The sequence below is a fragment of the Dermacentor andersoni genome, chromosome 9, assembly GCF_023375885.2.
Source record: "Dermacentor andersoni chromosome 9, qqDerAnde1_hic_scaffold, whole genome shotgun sequence".
In the NCBI taxonomy this organism is placed as follows: domain Eukaryota; kingdom Metazoa; phylum Arthropoda; class Arachnida; order Ixodida; family Ixodidae; genus Dermacentor; species Dermacentor andersoni.
Genome location: NC_092822.1, coordinates 93,211,230 through 93,224,134, shown reverse-complemented (window position 1 = coordinate 93,224,134; position 12,905 = coordinate 93,211,230). Strand labels below are relative to the sequence as shown.

General features: G+C 45.5%; 1 protein-coding gene across 1 annotated transcript in view; it reads left to right on the top strand.

Moving 5' to 3' along the window:
- The window catches only part of LOC129384136 (uncharacterized), a 64,555-nt gene that overhangs the window by 10,848 nt on the left and 40,802 nt on the right, over positions 1-12,905 (top strand). The window contains exons 2-3 of the mRNA XM_055069293.1: positions 1,317-1,423; positions 10,369-10,494. The gene's annotated coding sequence lies outside the window, so the exon portion shown is untranslated. The remainder of the gene's footprint in view (positions 1-1,316; positions 1,424-10,368; positions 10,495-12,905) is intronic.

Below are 12,905 nucleotides of genomic sequence, written 5' to 3'. Positions count from 1 at the left end.
CACAGATATTCAAAAGCGTAAAACAACTTGTGAAACTGATCAGTCGATGATAAATAGCCCGCAATCGCCAATTACACTCCCGCGGATCTCGTTCTCACAACACACGGATGCGTTTTAAATTGTCACTATATGTCGCAGAAAATAGCTAGATATCGAGTTTTGATATCTACCAATAAGAGCGATCGCAATCAGAGCATTTCAAGAAGACCACATTGTGCACGCAAGAACAGTACTGTTTCGCATGAGGTAGTCCTGCCACGCCCTACAAATTAAAAGGGGTCATCAATGAGGGAGCCTAATATCACAGTGCATACGAAGCTTAAAAAGCGTTATCGTTGTGCATGCAAAGGCTACTCAATCTTCCATATGGTGCTGTTGAACATGGAAGGCATGCAAAATAAAAAGAAAAATGCCCAGTTGGACTGCTTAATCCTCGGCCCTTGTGTCTTCAGCAAATTTCACTGAAATAGGGTCTTGGCATGCTGTGTTTTGGATGCCACCGATTGTTCCGCTAGCTTCTGCAAGCGAAATTCAATGGGCATCCGTCAGGGTTCACCACGCGTTCATTCGCGTTTAAGCGAGTGCTACTGGTGGTGAAAGCACCACGTCATCAGTGAGCAGCAAGCATCACAGTTGCCCATGTCTCCCGGATCATTAAACTTCACCTTCAACAAAGCGAGTCTCGTCTACCTCCTTTCAAGTAAGGCTCTGTGCCGCTGGCTTTGCACATCCAGGGAAAATACTGTGAATGCGTGAGACGGAAATTCAAGATGATGAGCTAAACGAGAACAAGGTGAAAGCAGGAGCCAACGTATCTGTACCTTAGGTGTAGTGAAGGCTCGTACAAGCCACCTTGCTAGACTGAGTGGTCGCAGGGAAAGTTATGCTCTGGTGTGAATGAGACGACTCGTTAAGGGCAGCAAAAATTTAGCATGACAATGTAAAATGAGAAGTGGTTGCGTTGTCAAATAAACGCTCTGGCAATGTCACGCAAGAATATTCCGGGCCAGGTATACGGCTAACAGCGAAATTTCAACGGCTGCACATTGATCTCATAGTGTCCACTGCTTACGCTTGTTTCCTGTGCTCACTTAATGTGCTTGTGTTTCCTGTGCTCACCGTGTTATTCTTAATTTGCTGCAGTTCCAAATATTTTCATTTCAGTTAGACAGGTGTTGTCAAACAGCTTGCAATTTTTCTTTCGGGCGGTGCAGTTTCCGTGTCCGTATTGCTATTTATAAAAATGCGTTAGAGGGCAGAAAAGAAGTGTACTTTATTGCGTGTGTTCATTGCACGACTTTATCGTTTTCTTCCAGCCTACACTTTCGTATACACGAGTGGGCCCAGTATCGCTACGGCGTATTCGACGAGTGCGGTACACGGGGAGACTCAATTTCCGGAGACCTACTCCTCGAGAGGCACAGTGAGCAGCACGACTTCAACTTCTTTTTGCGGAGTGTCCTCGATACTTACTATTACCATTTCACTCTCGGAATTCTGCAATAGCAACACTAAAGTGATGCAGTGTTCTGCGCCGTGGTTGCCCTCATTCATTGTGTTATTTTTTCCTCCCGACCATACGACGCAGCATGTTTTAGGCACACTTCACTGATGACGCGTTGGAAAAAAAATTACGTGGCAAATTATATACGTTATCAGACTTCTTTTCGTGACAGTCTTCGGGGCAACGCTCGCAAAACAAATTTTTGCTGTACTTGCGCAATGATGATTCTAGCTTTCTAAATCGGACCCTTCAGCTTATTGTACACAGCTGCACCATTGTTATGAATCACGGAAAAAATGAGATAACTTCACCTGGAATTCGCTTTATGAGGTTATTCGGAAAATTTGGAAGTCTGTCTCATGCTCGTGGCGCTTGTCTCTTATGGCAACTGCACACGGAGAAATTGAAACATTATGCCGAGCACCCTGGTGAATATAGAACGCGTGATCGAGCGCATTTTAATGGTCGACATATATTCCAGGACTTATGCGCTACTAAGTGGCCTTGCGATGTCATGCATCAATAATAACTGTCCAAAAGATGAAAATTGGTTATCGCGCTGCCGAGTGCTTTGGCGCAAACGTTTTAGCATGTCAGAGTTTATTATTTCTCCGTTAGTCACATAATAATGGCGTGCCATGGCTATAGCACATGAAAGGAAGCGTGTCAACCATACTTATGCAATAGCTGTTGAGGGTACACGTAACCCATTTAGCGTTCCCACGACCCAGAGACGGGCGACGGGTGTGCATCGCCATTTGGCAATCACCGTGTGGTCAGGGTGGCATTAGTATTCCTCTTATTTTCATTTCTGTTATGCTAGGGGCATGTTTATATCATAAATGATACGCCATGCACTAAGACATGATGCAATGCAGTAAACGCACAACTAATGCACAATCAACATCGCCGAACGCACATACATCCGCTGACGAAATCCTCGGCCGCTGCCTGAAACGGCTTTAGCGCTGTAGTGCAGAATACTTACTAACGAAAATTAATAATTAGAGCCCGTAACACCAATTACCTGTTCCAAATGCTGCAAATTCCAGGTCACTCTATAGAAACTCGGACCTAATTCATACAGCGTTCTGTTTTCCTGTTAGTCCTGTCAGAGACAATAGAACCGTCAATAAGTCAAAATTTAATTGGGGGGCAAAAGTTAAGTGCAACCAACTCGCCCCATTTTCTTCTAGCCATAAACCTTGAGAGCTATGAAGTTGGTTAACTTATCATTATACAATATCTCTGATGAGAAAGTTGCAACCCGATTTTCACAATGTCCTTTTCTAGGGCTTCCGTCTCCATTTTCAAATCCTTCAGGTGTTCTGTCCTTTTGTTTGCAGGTGATACTGAACGCTTGTTCAAAACCCTGGTTTTCACCGCTGTACGAAAAGAGAGTTCGGTATGCGATATGGATGTCGAATGTGGCTATCTAGAACAGGGCATCGTGTCGCCCTACATTGGCTTTAAGAACACAGCAGACAGCTGTGTCATGTTCATGCCGTGTTCGTTAAACACAAGAATCCCGGGCTTTACTGCCTCTCTTCTGAAGTATTATGCAGACGGAAAATTTCAAATAAACAAAACCGCCTTACGCGGTTTTGTTTATGGAGTCAGTTTTGTTATGAGCAATGTAGTTCATTGAACTTATATACAGCTCATACCATTTTTACCATACCATCTCTAAATTTAATGCTGGAAGCGATTGGATCATGTTTTTATTGATATCTTTGAATATAAAGCTTCTGTCCTGAAAGTAATATCAGTGAATTTATTGTGACGCGACTGTACTTCGGAACACGGTCTAACTGGTTGAAACTCGCAGTGGGGGAACCCAGCTAAGCAGCGCTCCGTCGCTCAGTGTGCTCAGAGCAAAGGAGAGCGTAGAACGGGTCTGTCCGTAAGAGTTGTTTTTTTATTCTTGTGCAAGTGAAAATGCAGCGCTCATTAGAACCAAGATTTGCGATCATGTTTTGCGTGAAACTTCGCAAGACCGGTGCGGAAACTGTCACTATGCTCATGACCGTTTACGAAGAACATGCCCTGTCAGATCGGCAACAGTTTCCGTGGCACAAGGCCTTATGGAAGACCGGGAAGAGGTCGACGATGAAGACCGCGCCGAACGGCTATCTGCGACCACCACGACTGACAATGTGACGCGAGTGAGGGAACTGAGTTCAGGCCGACGAATAAATGTTTTGGTAATGGCCGAGATGTTAAACATTCCGAAAATTCAAGTTCGTTAACTCGTTACAAATGATATCGGCAGGCGGAAGGTGTGCGCAAAAATGGTTCCAAAAGTGCTCACTGACGACCAAAAGTCCCGCCACGCTGAAACGTGGCAAGAAAACCTGGACATGTGCAAACATGAGCGGAAATTTTTGGACAACATCATTACAGGTGACGAGAATTGGGTATGTGAATATGACCCGGAGACCAAAAGGCAATCGTGGGAGTAGCACGCGGAGTCGTCCCCTCACCAGAAGAAAGCCAGGATAATCAAATCAAAGGTCAAAATTTTGCTCATCGTGTTTTTTGCATCCACGAACTGGTTCATCACGAGTTTGTAGAAGCTGGAGCCACTGTGACTTCCAAATTTTATGAGGGATTCCTCGAAAGAATGAAACGTGGAGTTCAACTCATGCGGCCGCACATCGCAGACAACTGGAAGTTGCACCTCGATAACGCGACGGCCTGCATTGCCTTCATCGTCACCGACTACCTGGTTAAAGCAGCGGTGCAAATGATCACCAAGCACCCGTACATCCCGTACCTCATAACCCCTGAAAGGCAAGCATTTTGGGACAGGGGACAGGATCCAAGCAGCTCGCACCGCAGCATTAAAGGCGATCCCGGAGGAGGACTACGGCAACGCATTCGAGGGCTGGAAGCCTCGCTGGAGTCAATGTATCGACGCAAAAGGAGGGTATTGTGAATATTTTTAAACATTTGTAACGATACATTCAATAAATGATTTTTCATGGCCTTACTGAAATTACTTTCAGGACAGACCCTTTAGGAGTTGAGATAGTTCATAGTAATCGCGCTATTATCCTGCCATCGATCGGCTCCCAGAACGCGAAGTGTCCTAATGAATTCAGGCTGACAGAGAGAGAGAGAGAGAGAGAGAGAGAGCGAGAGCCCCTGAAGCTGAGATGAATGGCGTTGATCGTCCAAACAAAAAGTGGTGATGTTTTGTAGAAAGAATTTGGCTTAATGTGCTGATTTTGATACATTAAACATTCATACATAACATGTGTGATGGCTGGTTTCTTGAAAAATATTCTAAAGCCTGTGAGGCATTGACCATGCGTGACAATATTTAGAGGTTAATAGCAACTGTACCCTTACAGCTGAACCCTGGCCAGTAGAGAACACGCTTACCCACGCTGAACTACTTACGACTGCGAGAATCTACTACTGCGAGAATCTACTGCGAGAATCGAAACTGCACTGTGCCATTGTACCACAGTGAACGAAACACTTAAGGAAAATATTCAGTCGAACTGGATTGAAACATGCAGCTTAAAACTAATTTGTCAATCGTTGCGAAAAGCAATCTTCCGTGAGTAAAAAAAGACGAAAACATAAAATCGTAGCTGCGGTACATGCTGGGAACTGCATTATGTCTCCTACGCTGTGAGTGCTCGCTGATTTACAGAGATCATCATCGAGATCGAGGTCACGTGGATGTTACGCGAACTCGTTCGTTTTAGCGCGATAGCATTAAGGAGCTCGTGTCGCAGAAAATCCGGTGTCATTGGCGTCGGCGGCGTTGGCCGTGAGCGAAAAATTGCGGAAGGCAAGTCATAAATAAAAACAACTTGCAAGATGGGCTGGGTGGGAATCGAACCAGAGTCTCTGGATTGTGAGACGGAGACGCTGCCACTCAGCCATAAGTTCGATGGTTCGAAGCGCTACCAAAGCGCCTCTAGTGAATGCGCTGTTGCCTTAGAAACGTGCGGTAGAAAGTTATACTTCGGTGTATATCGGTAATTATTAGCATGTAAAAACAGAAGTCGCTAATAAACGCGTAGCGTAGTAAGTTTCCGCTACAATTCATCTGCGCTTGGCGCACACGCATAGCCATCTTGCGACAAGCACTGAAGACCCTCTCCTCGTAATGTATGGCACTGCCCCGATAGGTGGCGCACCACTCGTCCGCTTCTCCCCTTCGTCTCGTTTGAGCGCATTGGGCGCTGCGGGACCGGTGCGAGGATGCCCCAATACCCTTGCGTTTAATGAGTTTTCTCGCTCTCTCTCCTTCCATCTTTCAGCGTGCGTCACTCGAACCCTCGTGTTAGTCAACGCGGCTCCTCTTTCCGCTCACAGCGCGACTCCTAGGTGCAGCGTCCGATGCGCGACGCGTCTGATGTAATCGCTGCGCCGTAGCACGTCTGGTGGGAAATCGTGCCCAGCGATGTGTGCCGTGCTGCTGGCGAGGAGTCATGCCTTTGCGTGGTGCTCCCAAGCGAGATAGAGGTCGACCCCAACGAGGCGGCAGCCCCATGATCGCGGCCGCCTTGATGGCGCGTCGCGGCCCGGCTGTCCATGCCGATTACGACGTTTGGCTTGCGTAGATCCTTTCTCCCTCCGAGACACCGAGTTCTTTGATTCGTTCCTCTTGCTCAGGGACACATTTCGTTGCCGCGCCGAACGCAGAGTTGTTCGGCGCGTGCAAAGTCCTATGCAGGGCGCCTCGTAAGTGATCGCTGTGCCGTAGCGCATCATCTTACACCCCTTGGCAGTTCGACAGGAACGTTGTCACGTTCCACTCTGGAAGGCGAAGCTTAAGCGTCTTCCAATTTTTTTACTCGGGTGCCTGAAGTAGCAGTGGCACCTTGGACGGCAATTTTCTACGCTATGAAGTGATACCATTTCGGTACATGAAAAACGATAACGATTCTTTATACGCATTACGTGCTTAAATTTTAGGGGGTCCCTCGCACCTGTGGGAATCGGTACTGGACGACCCTTTCATAGATGATTACATAAACGTGTTTACGTTTAGACTTAAACGGTGGCATAATTTTTAAGTTTTGCGGTGCCTAAAAAGAAAATGTCATAATTTTTTAAAATTTACTTTATGGTATATATTATAATTCAGGAATGGTAGCCGGTGAGTTTGCAAGGCGTATCCACTTGGAATTATTTACCAAGTTGGCTGCCCGTCAAGATATGCGCCATCAAAGTGACCGTAAGCATGGAGTGTTGTTCCAATTACCTTTTGCCAAGCTGTTCTTCTTGGCATTGAATAAAAAAAGTTACTGGAACACCCATATAGCTAAATTATGGGATTTATCGAGCCAATACCACTTTCTGATTATGAGGCACGCCTTAGTGGAGGATTCCACTATTAAAAAAGTTTTGATCACCTGGGGTTCTTTAACTTGCACCTCACTCGAAGTAAACCGGCGTTTTCGCCGCCGTGGAAATGCGGCCGTCGCGGCCGGGATTCGATCCCGCGATGTCGTGCTCAGCAGCCCAACACCATGGCTAATGAGCAACCATGGCGGTTACCCATGTAGCTCGTCCTAAAGTTCTGTAAATAATACATCGAAACTGGTGTATTCCTGGCGTTCCTTTTCAAGTCGATACGTGTTGCAAGCTCACAGGCTACAATTCATAAATTCCAATTTGCGCGATACATAATAAATTATAACGTTGATTAGCGTTTTTAATAAGTAATATATGTATTTCGATTTCACTTCTGACTAAAGTCCGCCGGTCCGAGTAATCCAACTCATGGGTGAAATGTATGCTACCTGTCACAAGTGAATTATAAAAATTCCAAACTAAAAATCCTTTACCCGGTATGTAATTACAAGCGACCCTGTAGCTGATTCATTCAATGGACACACACACAAACACGCACGCATGCACGCGCACAAAAAGACAGAGCGAGAGAGAGACAGACTACGCCGAGGTAAAGCTTCAGCGCTCGATAGGCAGATGTCTAAGATCCTCTAACAGCAATTGGCTAAAATTGGATAAAAGAAATTGGCTAAAAGTATGCTGTGAATATAAGAAAAGGCCAGTAAATGCAACTGCAGGCTGCACTTGCTTTCTGTGTAATCATTGCAACAAGAACATTAAAGTCTGTTTCAAGCGATTCCAGGTTTATTAAAGTTGGCAAGAACAATTGCCGCGCACTTGCCATGGGAAAATGTAAGATTTTCAGTAGAAGAGATGGCTCCTGAAACAAAATAGGGGAAATATTAGGCAGTGTACAGAAATATTCATTTGATAATTGTTCCTGGCGTACTGCGATGATTCCTAGCTAATCCTGTCTTGCGTATTTTCAATTTCTTTACTTCGAGCACATCTCAGTGAGCAATCAACACAAATCAGTACGCCGCGATCATTTGGGCGAGGTCCACAGAAATCCTGCTCACTGCGGGAGATGAAGTCAGGCTGCTACCTTAAGAATTGCGTTTAATAATTTTGTTTATACATCTATACATTTTTGCTACTTTGGTACTTAATTATTGACATTTTCTTACTCGGTCTCCCTCACAGTAGTTCAATTGTTTTTGTTTGTCGGTAAACGAATACACGTAATTGGTTCTTTATTGATCATTCGAGCTGTAACAGGTGACGCAGATTTGAGGCTTTCGAGTTGCCGGTAACTGTAATAGAATACCGGTGGTAAGGCCACGTAGTAGCCTCGCGCATGCGCACTGCTGGAGAAGCAAACGCCAGGGTGTCTCAGTATTTGTTTCCCCATCTTAACCTTCTGCTGGGTGTTAGCTGACGAAATTAATTAACGCTACCCGGGATCAATTACGACGGTCTTTGACGCCAAGAAATCGCCGACGTACATATTTGTCAGCTTTTCATTTCGCCTGCACCAAACACCTTCTGTGAACACCAAGAGCAATAGAGGGCTGTGCTTCATAGAGGAGCCAGACGCGAGCTTAATGGCATTGAGTACAGACAACCATGGTTAGACGCAAGGTGCTTGCGCGTTAAAATAGCACCTTTGCCTCTGAGCGCACAGCGAGCGAGGTTTGGGTGTTGCTGCTGATGTGTTTAGAACAAAACGAGGGAACTGTGACGGACGCAAAATTACTAAAGCGATCGTTAGTGGATTAGAGAATGTGCGAATGGCTGAACAGTCGTGTGAACAGTCGTGCCTGCACGTTCTATTTACTGTATTTAAGCAATGGTAAAAAAGAATGAGAAGACATCAACGTAACATTTCAACATTTCAGTAATTGCTCATTTATTTTTGTGAGGCAGCACCTGGTCAGTGGCACCAATTACATCTTTGAATTAGGCAGCAGTACTTGTCATCGGCTACATTGTTTTTTTCTATAACCAATACAAGTCTGCCATGTATAGCATGGTGCGATGACGTTGTTGTTGGCTACCGATGCCGTCGTAGCTTCATTTCGAGTGTTTTCGATGCTAAAGCGTAATGGAGCTAAACGAGACAGAGTGTGGTGAGTGATTTTTAGGGAACCTCGTCATGGTATTAGTGCACGTATTATGTTGTCCAAGGCTTGTTGTGCGTGCAGTGTATTTCTGCTTTTCAATGCGCGTATTCACCAACTGCTCTTGCACTTACCATTAGTTGGGTACAAACCTGTGAGAAACGGCGTCGCAAGCTTCAGTACACGCATAGCGAATCTTGTGAGAGGCGGGGGAAGGGTGGGGGGGAGGAGGTAACGAACAACGTGTGAGGCACAATGAGATCTCCAATGTGAACGCGCCTGTCTGTGTCGCCTATGGGTTCCGCCTAGACTCGGACTCTAGAAAGCTCCCCACTGTGAAGAGGCCTTCATGGAGGAAAGCCTTCGGTCCGCATTCTCCCGCGTTTCCAAGGCAGCTGTCTGCTGCTGCTTCGTCGGTCGTTATCTGCACGGAAACGAAATCTTGAAGGTGGTTTGGGCGAAGTGCGCCGCGTGCTCGTAGCGCACAATATTTCCTTGGATGCACTGGGCGTTGTCACGTGGTAGCGAGAAGTTCACCCAGCGGACACCAGGCGGATGTGTGGTGACGTCGACATCGACACGAATGGTGACAAGAGACTGGATAAGGGGCGAGGCCGAGGTGGTTATTGTGCCACTGGACTGTGTGCGCGACTCTAGACAAGGTGTAACCTAGTTGACTTGTATATGCCCACCTGCTTGTTTTACAACAACAACAACGACAAAAAAAAAACAGAAATATTATTATTATTATTATTATTATTATTATTATTATTATTTCTTTTCCTCGTCGTTCCTATTTTCCAGTGTAAAGTAGAAGGTCGGAGGAAAAGAAACCTCTGGTTTACCCCCCTGCCTTTCTGTAAATAAATTCAAATGTCTTTGGAACCCGCATCTGTGATTACGAGCACTCTAACACATGGCACGATGGTTAGTGTAAAGAAAGTGGTGATGTTTATTGTTTACCTTTGTCCGGTGGAAATGACGGCCAAACTTAACCGAATCCTTTGCTTCATTATTTCACGTTTGCTGATCGCAAAACTTCTGGATAGGCGTTGAATTGCATTTTCTTCGCTGACCTTACATTATGACAAATTGCCATTTTACATTACTTCTACATCCTGGATATTACGGTTGCATGTAATATGAAACGAAGCTTGTGTAAAAATCAAGAAAAATTCGATTGCCAGGGAATCGCAAATAAGTATGTTATCGAACAATTTTTGTTCTTCAAGAAATTATGGCGGCGCGTCCACTTATACTTGCGGTTGAACATTGCTGCTACCTCCCAGAACCTATGAGGACTAAGTGACACCTTTGAACATGCAGGTCATGCTTCTATCAGATTACCGGTTTAGTTTACTTCAAGAAGTTCATCATTCAAATTCCCACAATCATGGCCTAATAGAAAGGATCCACTTATCCTAGGGACAACGTGTTTCCCGAAAAGCAAAGTGCGAATCGGGAATTCCTCGTTTTCCGGAGACCGTCAACGCTACAAGGTGACTTCGAGAGGCTGCGGGGAAAGCGAGACTACATTCCTCTTCAAACCGAGTATGTCTTAAAGCTGAATCCTCTGACGACGAAAAAAAAAAAAGAAAGTGCTGGTACGTAAGTGTTTTGTTGCTGCTAAAAGGTGGAAACGAAAAAAAAAAAATATTCTGGCATATCCCATCTCACAATGAATGTCGACGCTGACGCGATTAGTATCAATTGAATTGATTGATATTGACACCGTATTGTCGCCACCGAAATTCGTCACGTGTGAAGCGTGTCTGGCTCCAACTTCCTCGCCCTCGCGCCTTCTTGAAGCGCAGCGTCCAGTAGCATCGCAGCGAAATCCTCACGTGACGCGCCTATGTTGTATGAATGTCTATGAAAGCAACTTCTCTAAATGTATACCACGCGGTTACAATTTATTCCAGCACCAGTAACATTAATTTTAAGCACTTTTTTTTTTCTCCTGGTGCCGCGGCATATGCCCAGTATATATGCAGCGGTACATAGGCATATGACAGTGGCCTACTAAATTGGAGTGAAAGATGCTTGCAGGTGGCCGATTGAGGGCGGGGCCAGTGTGCATTCATTGTGAGTGGGGGTGATCAAGATAGGCGACTGGCCAGCCGGGCAATAGGCTGCCGTTTCGGCTCGGTAGCATGGAGGGTTCCCTCCGTAGCTCGCGACTTGTCGATGGTGTTCGTTCCTTGGGGGACCTCGAGAGCGTCGTCTACTGTAGCGCTGTTGCAGGTTCGTTAAAAAGCCGCTGATACCTTGTTGCCCAAGTTGGCGTCTAAGAGGTTTATTCAACTGTGGCACACACCGATCGTCACAGACAAGACAGAAGCTGAATAAATAGTTAGTTTCGAACTGGCTTATATCTTACGCGGTAGCCAGACCTGTTGATCCGTGCACTTCCCGGTAAGCCAAGTTGCCGTGAGAACCTTTGAGGACGTTGAAGATAAAATGATGCGTGTCTTAGAAGAAAAAGTTTAGGTAGCCCGCTTTTTCCAATTTGCCTTCGCTGAGTAGTTCAAAAGCGCTCAGCACGACCTCGTCGGAAAATAGAATATTTAGCAGAGTGTTGTTCTAAAGTTTGTCGACGGTTCCGCACTCTTAGTGCACAAATTTTCAAAAGCGTATAACAACTTGCGAAACTTAGCTGTCGATGATAAATGGCCCGCAACCGCCAATTACACTCCCGCGGATTTCGTTCTCGCAACACACGGATGCCTTTTAAATTGTCAATATATCTCGCAGAAAATATCTAGGTGTAGAATTTTGATATCTACCAATACGAACCACCGCAATCAGAGCGTTTTGAGAAGACCACATCGTGCATACAAGAACAATACTGTTTCGCATGAGCTACACCGGTCGGGCACTACGTATTGAAAGGGGCCATCACTGCAGGAACCTAATTTCATAGTGCATACAAAGCGTAAAAAGCATTATCTTTGGGCAACCAATGGCTACTAAATGTTCCACATGGTGCTGTTGAAAATGAAAGGTATGCGAAATAGAACGAAAAATGCCCAATTGGACAGCGAATTCTCGACACTTGTGTCTTCAGCAAATTGAACTGAAAGAGGGTCTTGACATCTTGTGTTTTGGAGGCCACCGACTGTTCTCCAAGCTTCTGTATTCGAAATTCGATTTTCGTCCACCGGGCTCACCATGCATTAATTTTCGTTTGAGTGACTGCTACTGGTGGTGAAATCGCCACGTCATCAATGAGCAGCAAGCATCTCAGTTGCCAAAGTGTCTGAGATCGTTCAACGTCGCCGTCAACAAAGCGAGTCTCACCTACCCCTCTTCAAATGGCGCTCAGTGCCGCTGGCTTTGCCCAACCAGGACAAACACGGGGAATGCGTGAGATGGAAATTTAAGATGATGAGAAAAACGAGGGCAAGGTGAAAGCAGGAGAAAACGTGTTAGCTAGTGGACTTGTCTTTGTCAAATAACACGTAGGCTCATCGCACACGTATTGCACGAATCCCTGCCTGAGGAGTAGTGAAGGTTCGGGTAAGCTACCTTGCTTGATTGATTGATCGCAGGGAAAGTTACGCTCTGGTGTGAATGACACGACTCGCTATGGGCAACAAAAAGTGAGCATGAGAAAGTAAAATGAGAAGTGGTTGCGTTGCCAAATAAAGGCTGCGGCAATATCACGCAAGAATATTGCCGGCCAGGTATAAGGCTAACAGCGAAATTTCAACGTGTGCCATAGCGCATTGGTATCTCGTAGTTCCCACAGCTTACGCTTCCATTTACTGTGCTCACTTAGTCGTTCCCTGTTATTCTTAATTTCCTGTAGATCCAAATATTTTCTTTTCAGTTAGGCAAGTGTTGTTAAACGGTTTTCAATCTTTCTTTCGGGCGGTGCAGTTTCTGTGTACGTATTGCTGTTTATAAACATGCATCGGAGAGCAGAAAATAAAAGTCTACTTTAATGCGTGCGTTTATTG